We start from the raw sequence: 15,860 nt of genomic DNA, 5'->3' as shown, positions 1-15,860 counted from the left end.
GCTCGGCATCAAAGGAAAATCGCATGTCGCCCACAACCTGCAGTCATCCGGGCCTGTGGAGCGTTTAAACCGCACTATCAAAGAAAGGTTGCACAAAGAGACAGGGGATTCACCCAAAGGGTGGGTAGAGGTCCTACCATTGGTCCTCATGGGGATCCGGGACAGCCTGTCAAAGAGCACGGAATACTCCCCATACGAGCTCATGACCGACAGAGCCATGCGAACCACCACCCATGTGTTAGCCCCGGTACTCACGGAAGGTCAGCTTAGGAAAGCGAACCGAAACAGCTTTGTCAGGAATCTGTTTGAACACTTTAAACAGATTCACTGGCAGGCTGCTAACAACATGGGAAAACAGCATCAGAGCAACCGACTGCTGCTAGAACCCCGCAAGCACCATGAGTGGGAGATACGGGACCAGGTTATGGTGAGGAACTACGTTAGAGTAGGGGTCTTTGAGGCATTGTACATGGGATCGTACCGCATTGTCGACAAGGCAAGCCCCATGGTCTATGCCATAAAAATGCCCCGCCGTACAAAGTGGTTCCTCATAAGCCAGTGCAAACTTTCAACCCAGGAGCAGCAGCTAAACTTAAGGGACAGCCAAAAACTGTAAACCGCACTAAAGACAGGGACCCCCAGCCAGCAGCCCCCGACTGGAAATCCCACAGGGGACGTGGCAGACCCACAGACTGCACCTAGAGGGGCGGTGGACTGTGTTACTGGAGGACCTGTCCCCCCAATCATTTGGGACTCGGACGCACCCACAACAGCCGAAGCCTTAAGAAGGACTCCCCGCACGCCACGGCCAAAGACACCATGGTCACCAGTGCTCCAATTTGAATGGTTCAGCCCCGGGAAAGGGACCAGCTGCAAAAGGGTACCTAAGGTCAGAGACCAGCCCGCGAGCAGGGACACCCAGCCGGTAGCCCTGGACAATGAGGGACCCTCAGAAGAGATAGCGGTGGACCAGCCACCAAGTAGGAATCCCCAGCCCGTAGCCCTCGGCCAGGCAGAACCCCCAGGGGAAGAAACGAACCAGGTAGCCACCCCTAAAGGAGTGGTGTGCTGCAGCACCGGCGGGCACGTTCCCCCGATAGTGTGGGACTCAGACCCACGTCCGGTCAGGACACTCCGGGTCCTGCGGTACAGGCCGACTTACTACCGGCCCTGCTGGGCACCCAGAGGCAAAAGAAGAAAGAAAGAAGGCAGGAATTAACCTGGACACCCGGAGACGGGTGGCAGATGTACATATATAGTACAATATGAATTTAAGTATGTTTAGTGAGTAATTTAGAGTAGTGTAAAATTATCTGTGTAATGATAAGTTTGATTTTACCTGTTGTAAATCGCAAATATCGAGTGTTGTAAGAGTATTATTCAAAATGTGTTCAACTATGTACCTTTATTTTTACTGAACTTAAAGTTGCGTTTGACTGTATACCGTTATTTTACTGTGAAAACCGGGTAAAGGAGGGGCATCGTACCCCCTCTAGACTGTAACCGAATTGTAGTGATTGTATTCGCCTGTAAATTGCATTGCATTTTAACGTGGGATGCACGTTAATGTTTAGCTAGTATAAATGCGGGGAAGGTTGTCTCTCGGGATCAGGAATTTTGCTTACCTTGTTTGACACTCAAGAGTGTAGAGTGTCAACAGAGGGGACTCAGGGGGGAATGAAGGGTGCAAAATTCACGGAGAACCCCGCCCCCCCCCCCCCACCCCAATGTTTTGGCTCATTCAAAAGGAAATTTAATTTGGGACTATCTACTGGAAAGTTTAAAATGCGAAAGTGCTTGTGGAAGAAACTACGCACTTTAATCGAATTTTTGGACTTTTACAAGACAAATTCAAGCCTGTGGGCGGGCCTAAGGAACTAAAGAAGCCGACTTGATTATTGGAACTGTCTGGGTGTTGGGACTAAGGTAAATGGTCTGGCGGAATGGACATTCGAAAACCTTTCTCCACAAGAGACATTTACATTACAACAATAACTCAGAGATGGCCAGCCATCAAACTAAACTGAGAAAAGCCATCTTCAACATGAATAAGAACAAAGGGCCCACTACAGCCTGTATGCGAAAAACCAAACACAAAAGGACATTGCGATTACCAAGCTAATATTTCCATCAGGAAACAGATTTAGAAATGCAACCCACCCAAGACATATTAACTTTTAATGAGCCTGCCAAAACATTACAAAGAAATGTCAAGCCCGCCAAATTTAAACAAAGACTTCTGGACTGATTTGGCGTGAAGATTAGGACAACTCGAATCGTATAACTGGCCCCCTGTTTTAACAGAGTGCATGCCATATTGCTCATGCTATACTACGACTATGCCATCAAGAAGGGAGAGAGACCAACGCTACAGTTAAAAACTAACTTCTCCAGCCTCGAAGTCCTGAAGTCCTGAAGGAAGAAAGAACTTCACCATCATGGCAGCAACCGACCACAGCCAACGTGGTACCAACGAAAAACCACCGCGATCGACCAAACTCAAAACGAAACTCCAACAGAAAGAAACCAAAGAATCGAAAGTTTCCACTCTACAATCTAAGGCCTGACTACCAACAAGTGAAAACATTACCTAAAGAGACTTTGAACCTATTTCTAACAAAGAAAACCGGGCACTTACCCCATAGATCCAAAATGCGCCTTACCGCATCAGAGGACTCAACCCAACTGAAGATTGCGCAGTAAGAAATCTTCTCCGACGTTCGCAGTACGGCAAGCAGAAACTACAGAATTCAACGAACCCCGAAATCGCAAACTACTACTAACTGACCAGAAAGGATTGGTAAGCATAGTCCCTGCCTGCCCTGGAGTCTAACCTAGCTAGGATTAGGTATTGGAAGGTGGGAGGTGTAATTTTTACTGTAACCCCCTTTGAATGTGTCATGTATTGTTCTTTATTAGAGTGATTATAAGTTTGACATTGTATTTTCTTGTCTGTAATAAAATCAAAGTTCTTTTGTATCAAACCAGTTGCCCTTTGCACTTTATCACATGCCCCCCCCAAATAAACCCAGAGTCTAGAACCCAAGGGAGTGGGAGCAATTCGAATCGTTCAAGTAGGTCAGAAGTGAACCTGACCCCCGGGACCACCCCTTGCACTTTATAATTTGTAACTTTAGTTCTTTGATTGTTATATGATTCAGGCTGTTATGAGGCACTGTGGATATTGTAGTTCCACAGAAGCAGTGTAAAAGCCAAAACTCCTCTGATGCCATCTCTCTCTTCCACACAAACAGAAATTTCACACCAAAGCTGGAGAAAGCTGAGAGGTGACCTAATAATGTTTTTTAAAATTATGAAAGGTTTTGATAGATTGGATACAGAGAGAATGTTTCCACTTGTGGGGAAGAGCATAACGAGAGGCCTTCAAAATGGCCCAGAAATTGCAGTTGGAGGCTTCCCGCGGGCAGATGCCCCCGACCTGAAAAATTTCTACGAATCTACCTGGTGGTCCAGGAGGAGCGTGGGATTCCGTTGGGGAGGCCTTCTCTTCCCGCGCAGTGAAGCGCGCTCCCGTCCTCCAGGTTCCTACGCAGAAGCTGCAGTTAAGTGTGACTGCTCAGCCAATCAGGTAGTGTATTCCATAGCTTTCTCATTAATATCAATGGGAACTCCGTATCTACCAGTTCTCATTGCTATTAATGAGAAAAAAAACAAACACACTAAACGCCATAATAAAAAATAAAAAACATACCTCACATAATTAAAGTTATTGAAATTAAAGTTAATAAATGCCTTAGAAAAATTTTTATTTTTTATTGCTTTTATAAAAAGTTTTGTAATTAGGGTTAAAAATAAACTTACCTTAGTGGGCAGGGTTTTTAACAATAATATGTGTTTTTAAATTTAATTTAATTATAGTTTTGTGTGTTTTAAAACACTTATGCCTGTAAAAGTAGGCTATGCACCTGCTTTTATTAGGCGCAAGAGTTCTGAAGACTTTTGCTGGACAAGATGTAGGTAAATCCCACAATGTTGCCCTTGCAAATGTCTTCGCTCCCGAGATGCGTTGGATCTGTCAAGCTCCGGTTTGACAGATCGGAAAAGTCGTTTTCAGCGCATGCGCATTGTGTGCTGAAAAATGGCTCTTGTGATGCCTTCCCGAGTCCATACACACTCCGTACGGACCCGGGGTGGCTGGGATTTCCAGGCCAATAAGATGGTCATCAAGAAAGTCAATAGGGAATTCAGAAGAAACTTCTTTACCTATATAAATATAGGCTAACACTCCAGTGCAGGGCTGAGGGAGTCATCATCATCATAGGTAGTCCCTCGGAATCGAGGAAGACTTGCTTCCACTCTTGAAGTGAGTTCTTTGGTGGCTGAACAGTCCAATACGAGAGCCGCAGACTATGTCATAGGTGAGACAGATAGTCGTTGCGGGAGGGGTGGGTGGGACTGGTTTGCCGCACGCTCTTTCCGCTGTCTGTGCTCGATTCCTGCATGCTCTCGGCGTTGAGACTCGAGGTCCTCAGCACCCTCTCGGATGCACTTCCTCCACTTAGGGCGGTCTTTGGCCAGGGACTTACAGGTGTCAGTGGGGATGTTGCACTTTATCAGGGAGGTTTTGAGGGTGTCCTTGAAGCGTTCCCGCTGAGGGAGTGCTGCACTGTCAAAGTTGCCTTCTTTCGGATGAGACGTTAAATCGAGGCTCCGTCTGCCCTCTCAGGTGGACGTAAAAAATCCCATGGCACTATTTTGATTAAGAGCAAGGGAGTTATCCCTGACGTCCTGGCCAATAGTTATCCCTCAATCAACATCACTAAAACAGATTATCTGGTCATTGTCACATTACTGAGTGTAGGAGCTTGCTGTGTGCAAATTGGGGCCTCGTTTCCCACATTACAATAGTGACGACACTCCAAAAGTACTTCATTGACTGTAAAGCGGATTGAGATGTCCAGTAGTTGTATAAAGCGCTGTATAAATGAAAGTTTTTCTTTTTCTTCTTTACCCAAGGAGTGATGAGAATGTGGAACTCGTTACCACAGGGAAGTTGAAGACGGTGAAGAAGGCAAATGGTATGTTGGCCTTCATAGCTAGGGGATTTGAGTATAGGTGCAGGAAGGTCTTACTGCAGTTGTACAGGGCCTTGGTAAGGCCTCACTTGGAATATTGTGTTCAGTTTTGGTCTCCTAATCTGCGGAAGGACGTTCTTTCTATTGAGGGAGTGCAGCAAAGGTTCACCAGACTGATTCCCGGGATGGCTGGAGGGACATATGAGGAGAGACTGGATCAACTGGGCCTTTATACACTGGAGTTTAGAAGGATGAGAGGGGATCTCATAGAAACATATAAGATTCTGACGGGACGGGACAGGTAAGATGTGGATAGAATGTTCCCGATGTTGGGGAAGTCCAGAAACAGGGAACACAGTCTTAGGATAAGGGGTAGGCCATTTAGGACTGAGATGAGGAGAAACTTCTTCACTCAGAGAGTTGTTAACCTGTGGAATTCCCTGCCGCAGAGAGTTGTTGATGTCAGTTCATTGGATATATTCAATGGGATTTAGATATGGCCCTTACGGCTAAGGGGATCAAGGGGTATGGAGAGAAAGCAGGAAAGGGGTACTGAGGGAATGATCAGCCATTATCTTATTGAATGCTGGTGCAGGCTCGAAGGGCCGAATGACCTACTCCTGCACCGATTTTTCTATGTTTCTATGTTTCAATGAAGCGATTAGTATAGACGTATTTAAAGGAAGGCTGAACAAGCATATGAGGGAGAAGGGAATAGAGGGTTACGCTGATAGATTTAGATGAGGAAAGACGGGAGGAGGCTCGAGTGGAGCATAAACGCCGGCATGGACTGGTTGGGCAGAATGGCCTGTTTCTGTGCCTTATATCCTATGTAATCCTCAGGTTCATTTCTTAACGGGGAAAGATTAAGAACTGTGGAGGGACAAAAGGATTTGGATATCCAGGTGCACAATTCGCTAAAAGCTAGTGCATAGTCTAATAGAGTGTTGGCCTTTATCTCAAGAGGGCAGGAATATAAAGGGGAGGAAGTGAAGTTTCAGTAGTACAGAGCCTTGGTCAGACCCCACCTGGAGTACTGCGTTATATTGGTCTTGGAGGGGTTACAGTGCAGGTTCACCAAAAATTATTAAATTATGAGGACGGGTTGCATAAACTTGGCTTGTATTCCTTTAAGTATAGACAGCGAGGTCTTCAAAATGATAAATTAATTCGAGTAGGATGATCCTCTGGTGGGGAAATCCAGAGCAAGGTGGCACTCTCTTAAAGCTAGTGCTAGGTCATTCAGAAGTGAAATCAGTTAACAGCTTTTTCGACAAAGGGATTTGGAAATCCGGAATTCTCGGCCCCCAAGAGGCTGTGGATGCTGAGGGTCAATTGAAACTTTCATGACGGAGATCAATTGGTATTTATTAGGTGAGGGTATCAAGGGGTTTGGATCAAAGACAGGTAAATGGAGTTGAGATACAACTCAGCCATGATCTAACTGAATTCATGGCCTACTCCTGTTCCCATGTTCCACCCAAGACACAGGTGAAATTTCCAACCCAAGCTCTGGACAGAAGGGCAAATCTAGGTGCGCTCCAGTCAGAATGGCAGAACGTCTTTCTGACATCCCGAATCATGAAACGTCCGAGCCCAGGTTTGGCTGTTTCCGGATTTCGGAATGTCTTTCCGTCATGCAAGGCTGGGGTTGCCGCGGTTGCGGTGCTTTACAGTTTTGGCACGCCCGTGTTCTGGCCGAGAGGGAACACGCCCGGGGGGGCGGACCCAGGAGCAGCAGTGCCTGTGGGTGTGAAGACCTGCAGGAAGAGGTGGGCTGGAGTTTTTGTTTTTTGATTCTTGCCAGGGTTCTGTGAGTTTTTATTTTTTGAATTTTCCCTGGGCCCGGCTCGTGGCGGTAATCAGTTTGGCAGGGTGTCCGGATTATGGAACATTCCGAATGTCGGAACTCCAGATTTCGGACGCTCAACCTGTACGCTGATTGTAGGAAGATGAACATGGTGACCAAAATAAAATATGTAAACAAGTTACTCAAGGGTTGTGACTTGTCAGTTTATGAATGGTGGCTCCGATGGATCATAGACTTGGACAGCCGCTGGCTGTTTAGACAGTTGATCTGGGCTGCAGAAGCTGGCAGATGTTTCCTTTAAGCTGTGCAGGCCACTTGTCAGCTTCACAATGCAAAAAATCGCACATGTGCGGATGGTCGAATTGGGTGCACAGTTAAAAGGGCCGCGTGGCCCCAAAACAAATTAGAGCGAATATTGGGCCCCATTCAGGGCCCCATTCAGAATGCCGTACAGCAGGAATTTTTGCCTTTACACATGTATTTGTTGTCAAATGTGAAGCAAAGTCAGTAAGGACAAGTTTCTCTTTACTCAGTCCCTTTCGATTGCTGGGGTTTATAGACTTGTGGGGTGGGAACAGCTCAATTTTCTGATTATTACTTTCTCGTTGGTACTGTAAGCTCCTTTTGATTCATTCACATTTACTCAGGTACCCGATTCGTAACAAGAACTTATCATGTTTTTATTTGCCCTACAGATGGTTGATACTTTGGGACTGTGATCCCTTTGAATAGCATAAAGTTACAGCGGATCGCTAGGCCCAAAACCTTTAATTAGAAATAAGAGCCAGAATCCCGGACCACATGTATTTGTTGTCAAATGTGAAGAATCTATAAACAAGAGAGAGAGCAGATTCTTTTCTCTGCACCTCCGTGCAATTCAGTACCGCTTAAGTTCACCAATCGCAGCAGAGTTGTCAACTTCACAATTGAGCCTCCTTAACACGTGGACGCCACACCCTCCCCCCCCACCTCCTCCGCAAATCCATATACAAGAAAGCAAGCCTGTAAAGAGTTTACAACCTGAGGCAACAACATGTCCACCACCCATGAGGTCTAGATAGTTCCGGAAGAAGAATTACAGTCAAGCATATAAGATGCACATTTTTCTGTTCCAAGGAAGATCATTGTCAACCATGAGGAGGTGGTCGTCGCAGGAGGCCTACAAAGGAATGATGTTGGGATTCATGCCAGCAACCTAGCCGGCACGGGCGCACCTGGCCAAATGGCCTCCTTCTGTGCTGTAACCATTCTATGATTCTACGAATCTACCCCTGATGTCATGCACATCATCTGTGCTGCACCAGAAGGCAGGAGAAACTCTATGGCAACTGTTCAAGGCAGTCATCATTATTTTTCTTTTGTTAGGGATATGAAGAGTTACGGAATGAAGGCAGGTAGATGGAGTTAAGATACAGATCAGCCGTGATCTAATTGAGTGGCACAACACGTTCGAGGGACTGAATGGTCTACTCCTGTTCCTACGTTGATATGCATGGAGTATCAATGATTATATCGACCATGCCGAATGAACTGTTTGAAGGTCCACAGTAAGAGCACCCACCTTTCACCATTGGTACTGCTGCCAGAATGGGAGCATAGCGGGGCCCATCACAGGCGTGCATTTGTTGTATCCGAAGTATATGGTCTGCTCAGAAGGGTATGGTCTGCACAGGAAAAGACCACAACATTCACATAGTAATCAGATATGTAATTATTGCAATCACATTTGCACCATTGTCCGTGTCCTCTCCATGACACTCATTTCTGCTCAGGTAATAAGGCAACAGTAAGTTTATGTAACGGAAGTTGCCGCTGAGGTGGCAAAAGAGGAAAGGGAGGGTTAACGATGGCTGCTGGCTTAATGCATCACTTCACCGTAAATGTTTCCAATGAGCGTTAGGTTGCTTTGAAGGATGCATATGTGTGACCTGCTACCTGTAAGGGTTTACACGTTTCGTAATTAGGCACAGCAAGAGGCCATGGACTGAAATAGTTTCAAACAAAAACCTATGGGATTGTTGGGCGGGAGAAAGAGCGCCAGCCTGGGGCAGCTGGTGACTCATGACTGATTAATGCAATTTCTGCGGTCAGGAGCGAGACCCGATTAACATCGAGACAAAGGGCTTTGATACAGTTAAGCAGAGAAGCCAATGGATTAATTGGCCGGAGGGGAAAAAACAGTTCCTATGAGGACCACAAGTCTGCAAAAATTCAGGACCATAAAGAATCCCACAAGACGTGTATTTTTGAATAGCGAGGCACAAAAGATAAGGAGTTATCTTTTACCCTGCCGATTCCGTGCACAGACAAGTGGTGGAAGCAACAGTTAATGCGGTGTAACATATAAGAACATAAGAATTAGGAACAGTAGTAGGCCATCTAGCCTCTCGAGCCTGCTCCGCCATTCAACAAGATCATGGCTGATCTGGCCGTGGACTCAGCTCCACTTACCCGCTCCCCGTAACCCTTAATTCCCTTATTGGTTAAAAATCTATCTACCTGTGACTTGAATACATTCAATGAGCTAGCCTCAACTGCTTCCTTGGGCAGAGAATTCCACAGATTCACAACCCTCTGGGAGAAGAAATTCCTTCTCAACTCGGTTTTAAATTGGCTCCCCCGTATTTTGAGGCTGTGCCCCCTAGTTCTAGTCTCCCCGACCAGTGGAAACAACCTCTCTGCCTCTATCTTGTCTATTCGTTTCATTATTTTAAATGTTTCTATATGATCACCCCTCATCCTTCTGAACTCCAACGAGTAAAGACTCAGTCTACTCAATCTATCATCATAAGGTAACCCCCTCATCTCCGGAATGAGCCTCGTGAATCGTCTCTGTACCCCCTCCAAAGCTAGTATATCCTTCCTTAAGTAAGGTGACCAAAACTGCACGCAGTACTCCAGGTGCGGCCTCACCAATACCCTATACAGTTGCAGAAGGACCTCCCTGCTTTTGTATTCCATCCCTCTCGCAATGAAGGCCAACATTCCATTCGCCTTCCTGATTACCTGCTACACCTGCAAACTAACTTTTTGGGATTCATGCACAAGGACCCCCAGGTCCCTCTGCACCGCAGCATGTTGTAATTTCTCCCCATTCAAATAATATTCCCTTTTACTGTTTTTTTTCCCAAGGTGGATGACCTCACACTTTCTGACATTGTATTTCATCTGCCAAACCTTAGCCCATTTGCTTAACCTATCTAAATCTCTTTGCAGCCTTTCTGTGTCCTCTACACAACCCGCTTTCCCACTAATCTTTGTGTCATCTGCAAATTTTGTTACACTACACTCTGTCCCCTCTTCCAGGTCATCTATGTATATTGTAAACAGTTGTGGTCCCAGCACCAATCCCTGTGGCACACAACTAACCACCGATTTCCAACCCGAAAAGGACACATTTATCCCGACTCTCTGCTTTCTGTTCGCCAGCCAATTCTCTATCCATGCTAATACATTTCCTCTGACTCCGTGTACCCTTATCTTCTGCAGTAACCTTTTGTGTGGCACCTTATCGAATGCATTTTGAAAATCTAAATACACCACATCCATCGGTACACCTCTATCCACCATGCTTGTTATATCCTCAAAGAATTCCAGTAAATTAGTTAAACATGATTTCCCCTTCAAGAATCCATGCTGCGTCTGCTTGATTGCACTATTCCTATCTAGATGTCCCGCTATTTCTTCCTTAATGATAGTTTCAAGCATTTTCCCCACTACAGATGTTAAACTAACTGGCCTATAGTTACCTGCCTTTAGTCTGCCCCCTTTTTTAAACAGAGGCGTTACATTAGCTGCTTTCCAATCCGCTGGTACCTCCCCAGAGTGTGAATTGTGGCCATCCAAACAGTTCCAACCCATCATTACAGCCATCGAGACTCATCCAGACGCATTAACTGAAAGCAGCCCAGCAGGAGACTTGCATAATCAAATGGGTATATATGAAGACGCTCACAGCAGTAGAACACCTCAGAACAACAGGTCAAAGGAACAATGACCACAAAGGGGAATAATGGAAAGAAGAACAAGAAAAGAGAGACGACAAGAAGGAAACACAAGCAGGGGGATAGACAAACAGAGAAGCAAGCAGCTGGGACCCACCATCTTCCCTAGCTCCACGAGCCTACAATCGACAACAGCAGCAACTGGCTGGATGGGTGATTGTATGTCTTCGATCAATCTCTAATAAGTCTTGTTCTGTAATTTTTAGTTGTTTTTTGTGTACTAAACTAACAGTTGGGTTTAAACCTAAACTTTGCATTATGTGGAGTACTTCCTGTAATTCCTGAGGCCTATGAATCAAAGTAGAGTGGAAAACGAACACCCTACAACCACCCAGACCAGCATATGTCGTTATTGATTGAACCTAAATTTCTCAGTCATATTTACAACAACATTTCCTTCGCTGATTAAAATAAAGCGGAATGATCTGTTTCATTGGATGCATATTTTCAATAACAATCATCATTCTTTGGTTTTCCTTCATGTCATTTTAAGGTGAACTGTACTCCGCTATTAATCTTTCTGAACTGTTGTTGTTCGAGTCCTGATGTTAAAAAGTCCAAAAATAGTCAGTTGAAAGAAAAACTTAAACAGGCGCAAGTGAAACTCATTCTCCCCGGGGCAAGTTGCTAAATTTACTGCCCTCTTGAGTTTGCCAATGTTTCAAGGATATGTTATAATTACCAATAAAAGGCAAGGGACAGAGTGCACATGGAAGTGCATTCATTGGCTTAAATGTCAAGACATTTTCCATTTTTTTCCTCGCAGCTTGGCATCAAATTACTTAAATCAAAAAACAAAACAGTGTAAACAATTTAAAACAACTAAAATGGAGCACACTGAAAATAAGAGGCATTACCATGAAAAACAGATTATCTGGTCATTATCACATTGCGGTTCGTGAGACCTTGCTGTGCACAAATTGTCTGCGGCAATTTCCTACATTAAAACAGTGATTACACTTCAAAAATAATTCATTGGCTGTAAAGCGCATTGGGATGTCCTCAGGTTGTGAAAGGTGCTATACAAATGCAAGTTATTTTTTTCTAAATAATGTTCATTAAACTTCTTCAATCGTACCAATGTACAGCTGAAGAGGGCTCTGTGCTGAGAACATACCCTATGGCTTAATTCTCGGGATGAGAGCCCAAAATCTATGCCGCTAATGGCGGTTTCCCAGCAATACTTGCAGTGGTCAGTGATGGAGGACAGGTCAGAGTGTGGTCTGTCAGCATCCTGTGGTCCACAGCCACTTACTGGACATTTTGGCAGAAGTGAGCCCCAAATGACATTACCGATGGGAAGATCTCATGTGAATTATCTTGCTTAAGGCCAAAGCAACAGGGGATGCCAGGAATGCTGCTGCAGTTTTGGCACACAGCATTGGAATAGCGGGCAGAGGAGAAAATCAAAATTTAAATCTCTCCCAATCAATCACGGGTTGAATGAATGCACCCACTCTGCCTGGGAAATATATAAAGCATTTCTTCTGCTGTCCCAGCCAGCCACACTCTGCTATGCCAGATGCCCGGGTCCGACAGCAGTAATGTTCCTCCATCCCTCAAGGTGTTTTCTCTGATGCAGGGGATAATTTCATGCTCATGACACTGAAAATCTTGCCAAGGTCGACAATGGGAATGGGACAAACCAGCAGGAACTCAGCCACATTTACAATCGTGCAAAGAGGAAATCTCCAAAGTCCTTGAACATGCTGTCACCTCCCAAATCCGTGACCATCTTTCCCGGAACTCCATGGTTGAATCCCTCAAATTAGGTTTCTGCCCTTGCCACAGTACCGAAACAGCTCTTATCAAAGTCACAAATGCTATCCTATGTGACTGTGACCATGGTAATCTATCCGTCCTCATCCTTCTCGACCTGTCTGCAGTCTTTGACACGGTTGACCACATCATCCTCCTCCAACACCTTTCCTCTGTTGTCGAGCTGGGTGGGGTTACTAATGCCCTGTTCCGTTCTTATCTCCCAGTTGTAGCCAGAGAATCACCTGCAATGGTTTCTGCTCCCACTCTCTCCGGTGTCCCACAAGGACCTATCATTGGTCCCCTCCTATTTATCATCTACATGCTTCCCCTCTGCGACATCATCCAAAAACACAGCAGGTTCCACGTGTATGCAGATGACACACAGCTCCACCTCACTACCACCTCTCTCCACACTTCCACTGTCATAGAAACATAGAAAATAGGTGCAGGAGTAGGCCATTCGGCCCTTCTAGCCTGCACCGCCATTCAATGAGTTCATGGCTGAACATTCAAATTCAGTACCCCATTCCTGCTTTCTCGCCATACCCCTTGATCCCCCTAGTAGTAAGGACCTCATCTAACTCCTTTTTGAATATATTTAGTGAATTGGCCTCAACAACTTTCTGTGGTAGAGAATTCCACAGGTTCACCACTCTCTGGGTGAAGAAGTTCCTCCGCATCTCGGTCCTAAATGGCTTACCCCTTATCCTTAGACTGTGAACTCTGGTTCTGGACTTCCCCAACATTGGGAACATTCTTCCTGCATCTAACCTGTCTAACCCCGTCAGAATTTTAAATGTTTCTATGAGGTCCCCTCTCATTCTTCTGAACTCCAGTGAATACAAGCCTAGTTGATCCAGTCTTTCTTGATAGGTCAGTCCCGCCATCCCGGGAATCAGTCTGGTGAACCTTCGCTGCACTCCCTCAATAGCAAGAATGTCCTTCCTCAGGTTAGGAGACCAAAACTGTACACAATACTCCAGGTGTGGCCTCACCAATGCCCTGTACAACTGTAGCAACATCTCCCTGCCCCTGTACTCAAATCCCCTTGCTATGAAGGCCAACATGCCATTTGCTTTCTTAACCGCCTGCTGCACCTGCATGCCAACCTTCAATGACTGATGTACCATGACAGCCAGGTCTCTTTGCACCTCCCCTTTTCCTAATCTGTCACCATTCAGATAATAGTCTGTCTCTCTGTTTTTACCACCAAAGTGGATAACCTCACATTTATCCACATTATACTTCATCTGCCATGCATTTGCCCACTCACCTAACCTATCCAAGTCGCTCTGCAGCCTCACAGCATCCTCCTCGCAGCTCACACTGCCACCCAACGTAGTGTCATCCGCAAATTTGGAGATACTACATTTAATCCCCTCATCTAAATCATTAATGTACAGTGTAAACAGCTGGGGCCCCAGCACAGAACCTTGCGGTACCCCACTAGTCATTGCCTGCCATTCTGAAAAGTACCCATTTACTCCTACTCTTTGCTTCCTGTCTGACAACCAGTTCTCAATCCATGTCAGCACACTACCCCCAATCCCATGTGCTCTAACTTTGCACATCAATCTCTTGTGTGGAACCTTGTCGAACGCCTTCTGAAAGTCCAAATATACCACATCAACTGGTTCTCCCTTGTCCACTCTACTGGAAACATCCTCAAAAAATTCCAGAAGATTTGTCAAGCATGATTTCCCTTTCACAAATCCATGCTGACTTGGACCTATCATGTCACCTCTTTCCAAATGCACTGCTATGACATCCTTAATAATTGATTCCATCATTTTACCCACTACCGATGTCAGGCTGACATCTATAATTCCCTGTTTTCTCTCTCCCTCCTTTTTTAAAAAGTGGGGTTACATTGGCTACCCTCCACTCGATAGGAACTGATCCAGATTCAATGGAATGTTGGAAAATGACTGTCAATGCATCCGCTATTTCCAAGGCCACCTCCTTAAGTACTCTGGGATGCAGTCCATCAGGCCCTGGGGATTTATCGGCCTTCAATCCCATCAATTTCCCCAACGCAATTTCCCGGCTAATAAGGATTTCCCTCAGTTCCTCCTCCTTACTAGATCCCCCGACCCCTTTTATAACCGGAAGGTTGTTTGTGTCCTCCTTCGTGAATACCGAACCAAAGTACTTGTTCAATTGGTCCGCCATTTCTTTGTTCCCCGTTATGACTTCCCCTGATTCTGACTGCAGGGGACCTACATTTGTCTTTACTAACCTTTTTCTCTTTACATATCTATAGAAAGTTTTGCAATCCGTCTTAATGTTCCCTGCAAGCTTCTTCTCCTACTCCATTTTCCCTGCCCTAATCAAACCCTTTGTCCTCCTCTGCTGAGTTCTAAATTTCTCCCAGTCCCCAGGTTCGCTGCTATTTCTGGCCAATTTGTATGCCACTTCCTTGGCTTTAATACTATCCCTGATTTCCCTTGATAGCCACGGTTGAGCCACCTTCCCTTTTTTATTTTTATGCCAGACAGGAATGTACAATTGTTGTACTTCATCCATGCGGTCTCTAAATGTCTGCCATTGCCCATCCACAGTCAACCCCTTAAGTATCATTCGCCAATCCATCCCAGCCAATTCACACCTCATACCTTCAAAGTTAGCCTTCTTTAAGTTCTGGACCATGGTCTCTGAATTAACTGTTTAATTCTCCATCCTAATGCAGAATTCCACCATATTATGGTCACTCTTCCCCAAGGGGCCTCGCACAACAAGATTGCTAATTAATCCTCTCTCATTACATAATACCCAGTCTAAGATGGCCTCCCCCCTAGTTGGTTCCTCGACATATTGGTCTAGAAAACCATCCCTTATGCACTCCAGGAAATCCTCCTCCACCGTATTGCTTCCAGTTTGGTTAGCCCAATCTATGTGCATATTAAAGTCACCAATTATAACTCCTGCACCTTTATTGCATGCACCCCTAATTTCCTGTTTGATGCCCTCCAGAACATCACTACCACTGTTTGGAGGTCTGTACACAACTCCCACTAACGTTTTTTGCCCTTTGGTGTTCTGTAGCTCTACCCATATAGATTCCACATCATCCAAGCTAATGTCCTTCCTAACTATTGCCTTAATCTCCTCCTTAACCAGCAATGCTACCCCACCTCCTTTTCCTTTTATTCTATCCTTCCTGAATGTTGAATACCCCTGGATGTTGAGTTCCCAGCCCTGATCATCCTGGAGCCACGTCTCCGTAATCTCACACTACTGTATATAACT

This window comes from Pristiophorus japonicus, chromosome 7 (genome assembly GCF_044704955.1).
Source record: "Pristiophorus japonicus isolate sPriJap1 chromosome 7, sPriJap1.hap1, whole genome shotgun sequence".
NCBI lineage: Eukaryota > Metazoa > Chordata > Chondrichthyes > Pristiophoridae > Pristiophorus > Pristiophorus japonicus.
Note: the sequence above shows the minus strand (reverse complement) of the source record.